The sequence below is a fragment of the Pelodiscus sinensis genome, chromosome 12 (assembly GCF_049634645.1).
Source record: "Pelodiscus sinensis isolate JC-2024 chromosome 12, ASM4963464v1, whole genome shotgun sequence".
Lineage (NCBI taxonomy): Eukaryota > Metazoa > Chordata > Testudines > Trionychidae > Pelodiscus > Pelodiscus sinensis.
In genome coordinates, this window is record NC_134722.1 from 8929840 (window position 1) to 8939833 (window position 9994).

Below are 9994 nucleotides of genomic sequence, written 5' to 3' on the forward strand. Positions count from 1 at the left end.
ACCAGAATCTGGGCTCTGGGTTCCAGTGTGGTAGACCATGACTCATCCACTTAATCACATTCTCTTTCAGAATTCATGTCCTTGGTTGTGCTGACGTGTCCATGACACCACACACTCGTCCATAGCCAGGAACAGAACCTCAATTTGCAGCTCCCAGCTGCTGTTGAGGAAATAGTTGTATAAATTATTGGCAAAATGTGTGCCATGCTCTATCTAATGTCCAGCCCATATAGAGGAAAACAGCCCACTGCTATCCCTCAGGCTATGTCTACACTACAGGCTTCTTGCGCAAGAAGCTTTTTGTGGAAGAGATCTTCTGCAAAAACTTCTTGAGCAAGAGCACGTCTATATTGCAAAAGCGCATTGAAAAAGCGATGTGCTTATGCGCAAGAGAGCATCCAGACTGCATGGATGCTCTCTTGAAAGGAAGCTCTGATTGCTATTTACAGAATGGCTACCAGGGCACCTGTGCTTTTTTTGATTGCCTCTTTTTGCACAAAAAAGCCCTGTTCCCTATCCACACACACCTTTTTGAACAAGAACTCGTGTGCAAAAAAGAGTTATTCCTGGTAGAAGGAGGAATGCCTACACCGGAAAACCCCCTCTGTTCTTTCATTTTACTTGTGCAAAAACATGCTTGAGGTGTGGACCCTCTGTGAGTTTTTGCACCAAAGCTCTGTAGTGTAGACGTAGCCTCACACTAGGTAGAGGCACTAAGATACATTCTGTAGGATGACCTATGCAATAAGCCAGTAAGATTGTACAGGAATCTGCTTTTTCAGATTTGTTTAATGCAAACTAGGAAATCACATACAAAAAACACTCTGAAAGTATGGTAATGTTGCAAAGTCAAGTATGCAAAAGTCAGAATTAAGTTTGCCTAATCTTTCCCTTTGGCTATATGCATTATGATGTAGTCTTTAATTACATTCTGCAGGAGTCCTGACTCATTAACAAGTAGGCTAGAGAGTGAAAGTGGCAGAGCACTGCAAGAAAGAAAAGAATGTTTTTCCTTATGTTTTGAAGGCACTAGACTGGGAACCAGTAGACCTAGATTTGATTTCTAGCTGTTCAAAATAATTCATCTGACTTGACGGGCAATACTGTGGTAAAGCATATGTAAAAGATGGCTGAACTAAGATTGCATTGGTGCAGGGCCAACCAGAGGAAGGAAAGGAGGAAAGAAGGGCAATTGTACAATGCTTAAGACCAAATGTCTGTAACTTCTATTTTAAAAAAGTGAAGTTTGGGGAGAGGGTAATAAAATCCAAGCAAATGTGATGTATTAGGGCCTAAAATTTATCTTGACAATCGTACATTGGCTACATTATTTTTGGCGTGCAGTAACTTCTCATCTCTGGATCCTCAATGTTCTTTTAATACATTTTTTTTGTATGTAACTACAATAGCATGTGGATTGATTATTCAGCATAATCAACAGTCAAAATGGACTCACAAGAGTTTCTTTTCAAAACGGTTAGACCAGTTCATGTAAATCAGGAAAAGTGAAGTGAGGTGGAACAACATTAGGAAAACAGACTGGCAAACGAAGAACTTGATAAAAGATACCACAGTAAGGATGCCAGCAGCTACCTCAGAGTTTGTGATGGGATAACTTAGAGCTTTTCAAGTGACTGCCCAAAGAGAAGTCATGAATCTTGTAACCATTTAATCTCCAAATACAGATAAGCAAGAGAGTAATCTAACATTAGGAGACAAGTATTCACTTTATCTTAATTGTGTTCTACTCCTTGGTAATTACTTGAACTCTACCAGAGGATTATAGAATATTCCATTTCCTGCTATGTCCATTACTGTCAAAAAATACAGTATGTATGCACATATGAAGCTATTGCACATTGATTTAAACCTCACCCATGCAGACAAATAGAGTTGTCATAAATTAATTAATTTCTTTCAGAATCATGGTAGGGAAAAAATGTCAAAGTGGAAAGGAAATTGGATGCATGTCTTCTTTGGGTCATATAAAGACCATTACGTCCTCCCCAAGTTCACAAAAGTTTGTAATGTGGCCATGGTCTCCATTAGAAACATTTCACAGACATAACCAGTAAGAAATTGCTTAGCTGGTGCTGATGATTGCACCAAAACCTTTCAGACTATGTAGTTACAAAAACTCTTGCTGTGTATCTCCATTAGAGCTGGCTGAAATTCAGAATTTCTGGTTGGTGGGAAATTCCATGGTTTCAAAATTATATGTTTGGTCCACGTTGGTTCAATTTAGTTTGAAACCATTTGCTCTGGAAACACTGAAACATGGTGTTTCTGAAACAAAGCAAGTTCTCCCCCTCCTGGACAATTGCTCCAGGAAATTGACATGACTCATGCTGCTATTTAGTAATCAACAGCAAGGAAACTGACATGAATCATGCCAGTAGCTGTCAAGGTTCCTGTGGGCAGTCTGAACATGTGGGCTTCCCAACTCCCAGACTAACTGGCTCCTGAGCTGCCTGACTCTGGCTTAGTCATAGAGAGCCTGAAAGTCCACAGCACCTTGGCTTACACAGGTGGTTCTTGCTTCCAGGCTCCTTACAGCAGTACTGAGACCCTAGACCCCGAGAGCTCTGGCTTGATGGGGGGCTGGTGGTCGTGCCACACTTCCAGCTCTGGCAGCGGGGAGCCTGTAAGCTACAGCCAAGCTAGGAGCTAGGAGTCCCAGTTACAGTTGAATCCCTCACTATTTCCAACCTCCCATGTTACTGCAGGGAGACTGGAATCCCTGGAGGCACTCAGCCCTGGAATAGGCAGCTGAGGGTATTCTGGGGACATTGACCCAGGAACCTCTGGTGTCTCCAGCATTCTGCTAGTAAAACTGGCAGGGAACTGGGCAGGCTGGTTTGAGCTAGAATACTGGCAGCTAGAGCACAACAATAATTAATCAGATCCCAAAGTGTTTTTTTCCAGAACACTGTGGTTATGCCTACACTAATTTCTTCTTGCGAAAGAAGCCTTTTGCGCAAGAGTTTTTGCACAAAAATATCTTGCATAAGAGCACGTCCACACCTCAAAGCACTTCACAAAAGCCATGTGCTTTTGTGCAAGAGAGAGTCCATACTGCATGGATGCTCTTGCGCAAGAAAGCTCTGATGGCCATTCACAGAACGGCCATCAGAGCACCTGTGCTTTTTCCTCTGGAGCATCCACACTTGCCTTTTTGCGCAAGAACTCTTGCGCAAAAGGGAGTTATGCCTCATAAAAGGAGGTTTACCTATGGCAGAAAAAGCCCTCTGTTCTGCCATTTTACTCTTGATTTCCAGGTGCATAAGCACATTTGAGGTGTGGATGCTCCCTGGGTTTTTGCGTAAAACCAGCTGTTTTTCCGCAAAAACCTTGCAGTATAGACGTAGCCAGCGGGTTTGACAAACTGGCATTTTCTGGCTCAATCCTTTCTCTGGAAAACTTCTGATCAGCTCTAATCTGCATGATAGTTGCATTGGTGGGAAGAGAATTATATTTAGTCCTAACTTGTTCACAAGTGTGGAATCAGAATTGTTGCCTACTGTAGCCCACCACAAACTGTCGGTAGAAATGTTATTATTTAATATTGGGCCATGCACGCAAACATTTTTGTGAATGTTCGTCATGCATTTAGAGCTGTGGGCTGGTATAGCACTGCCTACTCAGCACTCAGCAATGGCAGGAAATGGTATTGATGGAATATTCTCTCTCTCTTCTAATCAATGAGTCTTGATCAATGAGCTAGGAAAGCTCATTATTGCAGGATCCTGAACTTTCCCCAGGGGGGAGGGTGGTCTGTGGGGATGTCTACACTACAGCGCTAATTCGAACTAACTTAGTTAGAATTAGTTAATTCGAACTAAGCTAATTCGAACTAATGCATCTAGAACTAAAAACTAGTTCGAATTAGCGTTTTGCTAATTCGAACTAGCATGTCCACATTAAGTGGACCCTGAACCGGGGTTAAGGATGGCCGGAAGCAGTACCGGCAGGGCATCAGAGGAGGACTTAGAGCGTGGAGCTGCTGCCTCAGGCTAGCCGAGGGCTGTGCTTAAAGGGACCCGACCCCCACCCTGGACAGACAGTTCTCAGGGGTGTCCCGCTTGCAAAGTAGTCCTGGCTTGGAGTGCCCTGAGTGCCCACACTGGGCACATCACAGCACTCGGCCATCAGACTGGCTGCACTTGCCGCAGGCTGCCATCTGGGGAGAGGGGGCAATTGGGGGGCTGCAGGAGAGCTTCCACCCCCAGAAGCCCGCAGAGCCAGCCCAGTCCTCCCGATCGGGGGCTCGTACCCCATTCCTCCCTCACCTCCTTCCACTTACCCTTCTCTAGCCCCCCTTCCTGATGTACAAAATAAAGAAAACGTGGTCAAAAACAGAATCTCTCTTTATTGAACAAAACTGGGGGAGACTGGGAAAAGGAGGTGTGAGAGGGGAAGAGAGAGGCTGGGAGAGGGGAGGGCAACTAAAATGATCAGAGGTTTGGAACAGGTCCCATATGAAGAGAGGCTAAACAGACTGGGACTTTTCAGTTTAGAAAAGAGGAGACTGAGGGGGAATAGGATAGAGGTCTCTAAAAGCATGAGTGGGGTGGAGAGGGTGCATCAAGAAAAGTTCTTCATTAGTTCCCATAATAGAAGGACTAGAGGACACCAAAGGAAAGGAATGGGTAGCAGGCTTCAAACTAGTAACAGAAAGTTATTCGTCACAAAGCAAAGAGTCAACCTGTGGAACTCCTTGCTGCAGGAGGCTGTGAAGGCTACAACTAGAACAGAGTTTAAAGAGAAGTGAGATAAAGTGATGGAGGTTGGGTCCATGGAGTGCTATTAGCCAGGGGGTAGGAGTGGTGTCCCTGCCCAAAGTTTGTGGAAGGCTGGAGAGGGATGGCACGAGACAAATGGCTTGGTCACTGTCGTTGGTCCATCCCCTCCAGGGTCCCTAGGGTTGGCCGCTGTCGGCAGACAGGCTACTGGGCTAAATGGACCTTTGGTCTGACCCAGTATGGCCATTGTAAGCTCAGGGCTCAGGGTCGGGGGTCTCAGTGGACCACCTTGATTTTCATGCACACCTGCTCCTGGGTGACCAGGCTGGCAGCTCTCCTGCCCTAGCCGGCCACTTTCCTGTGCCTAGTGTGGAGGTCGTGGACAAGGTCCACGATGTCCGCACTAGCCCAGGCGGGTGCCCGCCTCTTGCGGTCCCGAGCAAGCTCCCGGGAGCCGCCAGCCTGGTCCCGGGAAGAAGGGGAGGGCTGGGGGGCATCGGGTGGCTGGCTCGAGCCGTGCCAGGTGCAGGGTCTGCTAGCTGGGTGCTGGCAGGCTTGCACCTGGCACGGGCATCGTAACCAGCCCGTGCCCCTTTAAGGGGTCCGGGGCCGGGAGGGGGGCAATAGAGTTTCCCTGGTGTTGGCCAGAGTGGCCACCAGGGAAACCTGGGGAGGGCTAGCCTCCCACTAGTTCGAATTAAGGGGCTACACAGCCCTTAATTCGAACTAGTAAGTTCGAACTAGGCTTAGTCCTTGTAGAATGAGGTTTACCTAGTTTGAACTAAGCGCTCCGCTAGTTCGAATTAAGTTCGAACTAGCGGAGCGCTAGTGTAGCGCCTATCAAAGTTAATTTGAACTAACGTCCGTTAGTTCGAATTAACTTTGTAGTGTAGACATACCCTGAGATGATGTACTGCAGCGTTCTGTTATATCTGGAGTTCTATGAGCTTCGTGCCCAGCTCTCCCATGTGGCTGTCCAGCTGAGAGATGACAAAGCCATAAATGACTGGAGCCAGGCCATCATCTGCCAGGGACAGAATCTCCTTCTCCACTAGAGAAGATAAGAAGGGGTTCCTCATGGATTCTGCTCTGTCAGAGCTCAGGGAGGAATCTAGGAGCTCTCCTAACCTGAATACTGAGTGGACTATCCAAGCACTGGGAGCACGTCTACTCAGGGGCCAGGCAGTTCTGCTAGTCACCCTGCTGTCAATGCAGCTATTCATTTTGTGGTGCTTGCTGTACATTTATGATTATTACACTGGGTTTGTCACGAATCCTGTGAGTTGTGTCAGATTGTGCAGTAACAAATGCGTGCTTTCAGCATTGCTAGGCACTCTGCAGCATATGCTGTGAACTAATAAAGATGAATTATTTCCCAAACAACAGAATTTTATTGAGTAACGAAAACACTGCAAAAAATCAGTGCAAGTTAAAAACAAATACATTAAGAACTAAGTTTATGGAACAGAGCTTAAGATAGGGAAAGAACATTCAAGTGCCTTTCAGCTACACATACAGCAACTGTGGCTCTGCGGGTATGTCTACACAGCAAAGTTATTTCAAAATAACTTTCCTAGCGTCTATACAGCCAAACTGCTCTTTCGAAATGAATTCGAAATAGTAGAGGGCTTATTTTGAATTTGGCAAACCTCATTCTACGAGGAATAATGCCAAATTTGAAATAGCTAAATTGAAATAAGTGCTGTGTAGATGCTTATTTTGAAATAGGGGGCCTCCAGCCCTTCCCAGGGAACCCTGGTGGCCACTCTGGGCCAAACCAGGAAAACTCCTCTCCTCCCCCTAGCCCCGGAGCCCTTAAAGGGGTAGAGTCTGTTTGGCCACAGGGTCTGTGCCAGCTCCAGGCCTGCTTCCTAGAGCCCGCAGGTGCTACTCCTGACCCAGTTGCCAGTATGAGCCAGCCAGGCAGTGCCCTCCTTCCAGAAGCCCCCTCTATGCAGAGGCAGGGCACATTTCCCCTTCCCTCCCACACTATATACAGCACAGGGGCCAGCTCACACTCCCAGGGGCCAGCTCACACTCCCAGGGATAGCAGGACATGATGGTGCGGAGATCCACCATCCTCGCCTTGCAGAATGGGGGCTGTCCCTCAGCGATGTAGGCAAGCAAGCAGGGAAAGCTGAGAACCAGCTATCCAGGGGGGTCCCTTTAAGCACAAGCCTCAGATAGCCTCAGGCAGCAGCCCCACAAAGCAACTACTAACCTGATGCCCTGCTGGAACCGGTTTCAGCTGGCCTTAAATGCGATTCAGCATCCAATCAGTGTTGATGTGCTATTTCGAAATGCATTTTGTGTGTAGACACGTTATTTTGAAATATCTTATTTCGAATTAACTATTTTGAAATAAGATATTTCAAAATAACGCTGTAGTGTAGGCATACCCTAAAAGATCAGTGGTGGTCCTTAATGTCCCCTTGGGTGGAGTGGTAGGGGTAAGGATATGGCCTCTCACATATGGAATATTTAGGAGGGAGCAGGTATCAGCAGATGTTTTACTGGACTTTTCCACAGATTGGAAAGGGAGTTGGGCCCTTGACTGTTGAGCCTGTAGGTCCACAAGAGTTTGCAGCATCGGTGTTTGCTGTTGGAGAGGCTTCACTACGTCCTGGTGCACCTCCTTCTTTTTTTTCCTGCTGGCATGTTCTCCTGTCTACTGTTTCCTTTTCCATCCAGTTCTGCAATGTTCTCCCTCCAAACCCTCTGTGCATGATCTGATGCAGCACATGCCTGAAAGATCTAGCTGAACATGCCATCCCAACCCCTCTTCTTTCTTCTCCTTATCTGGCTCAGGCATTCTGCATGCATGGAGGATACCCACTTCAGGCCACCATAGCATCAACTACAGCTAAAACACCATCACCATGGAAAGTGAGAGCTAAGATTCAGAACTCCCTTCCCTTTTTCCACTAAAGTTTTAAACATACTTACTGACACTTCTGCTTCCAGCTGTTGATGCATGACAGCACTCACAGCACCAGCCATGGTCAGTACGGCCTACCAAAGCAGAGGGAGATGAGGAGGGAATCACTTAGATCCATGAAATGATGAGTATAGGGTGATGGCATTGAATACGGACATTTTTTTCCACAGGAGTTGGTGATTTGAATGGACTGGTGACAAAGGCACAGAGCGCATAGTTGCTGAGGGCATCCTCAAGCTGCACAGGCCTGTATGCCAATCGCAAAAGCGGCGAGGAGCCCTGTGGCACCTTATAGACTAACTGAAGTGTAGGAGCATAAGCTTTCGTGGGCAAAGACCCACTTCGTCAGATGCATGTCTTTGCCCACGAAAGCTTATGCTCCAACACTTCAATTAGTCTATAAGGTGCCACAGGACTCCTCGCTGCTTTTGCAGATTCAGCCTAACACGGCTACCCCTCTGATACTATGCTAATCGCCTGTTTCTGCAATGGTGCCCGCAAAAGTTATTGCCAAGTTGTATGGGAATGCAGCCGACTGCAGAGGAAAAAATAAGGCAGCCATCCCAAGAGACCTCTAGAAGATTGCAGAGTACCTCCATGAAAGTTCCATCAAAATCTCTCAAAAGGATTCAAGAGACATCCCTGCATGCCCCTACAACGGTATGAAATGCAGATTTTAACCCTACTGCTATTTGCTGTACTATTATTTCTTCTAGTACAAGTAGATTACAAGTCACTAGGGCTGCGTCTACACTGGGCCACTTATTCTGGAAAAGCAGCCATAATATCCCCTTGCAGTTGAGAGTAGCCAAGCATAGTACCCAAGGTCAACAGTGCTGTTCCTCCTCTCAGGGCAGTACAGTCCATTGGTCAGAGTCGGCCATGGTCAGCTCTCACTCCAGGGAAGTACTGCCCAGTGGCCAGAGTTAGTAAGTAGCCCTGGTCTCAGGGCAGTATGGCCTAATGGCCAGAGTCAGTAGGCACCCTTTGTCTCAGGGCAGTATGGCCTAATGGCCAGGGTCAGTAAGCAGACCTTATCTCAGGACACCACAGAGAATCAGTAAGTAGCTCTGGTCACAGGGCAGCATGGCGGAGTGACCAGAGTCAGTAGGGCTGGAGCAAGCACCCTGGTAGGGGAATCTGGGCCCACCCTGCTCAACTGGGTCCCAGCCCAGGGCCCTGTGAGTGGCAGAATGGTCTATCACTCTCTCGGCGGGAAATTCAGCCGAAACATGCCAAGGATACCTGGGTGGGAGAGGCCGCTCCTAGGTCACTTTCTACCGGTGTCGACAGCTTGGAGTCCCACATAGCAGCTGGGTCTCCCGGTTCCCTGGCTGCAGCTTCTCCCTGGGATTCCATGTGGGTTGCGTAGTGGCCATGTCCTGGGACTCCGGTTCCTGTGCTCTGGGTCACTGGCTGCTGCAGCTCGGGAGCTCTGGCTGGAGGTCCTTCTCCTTCGCTGGCCAGCCCAGACTGGGCTGATCTGCTGCCGTTTATGCTGCCCCAGCATTTGGAGCATGCCCAGTCTGGGTAAAGGGGAAGGACTTCCTCCACCCACAGGATCTTAACCCCACCTGCTTCAGTGAGGGGTATACACCCCCCATCACAGTGACATTAATGGAAAGCCATTTCACATGGAGTCCCACCATCTCCCTCTGTTCATGTAGTAATGAAGAGCCAGGACCAAGAGTTCCTCAGTCTCAATCTCCTGATTTTTATTTTCCTCCTGAATACCAGTTATTAAAAGCTACATATTTTGTTGCTCTTAGCTTTACAATCCCAAGCTATCAATCCTAGAGCAGTGGGCCCACACAAAGCATGCTATTTACCAATAAACTAAAAATCATGAGAGTGGAAGCAAATGTTCACCCATCCAAATTATAGAGCGAGGCTGCAAAATATTTTAGAGTGATCCATCATTTTACTGAAAAAAGACAAACCTTACTGAGGCTGAAAGTTGACCAGTTCCCGTGCTATCTTACAAAATTAAAAAGACAACAGGCTGAAATACATGCAATAGATAGATAGATAGATAGATAGATAGACATTTAATTTAAACATCACTTAGACATTCCCTTTGATGTTGCTATCCTTAGTCACCCAAACTTTCCATTTGGTTTTCCTCTAATATCTCCTGCAATGACAAATCTACTGACTCCTGTGGTAGCATGTTTCAATTCTGGACATTTCCTGTCAGTGTAATATTTTTCCCTAATGGTTACCCTAAGTGTTCTTCACTGCATCTTCAACACACCAATTCATGCTCTCTCCAAATTGACCAGTGATACTAATGAATCTCTCTCGTTATAGCACC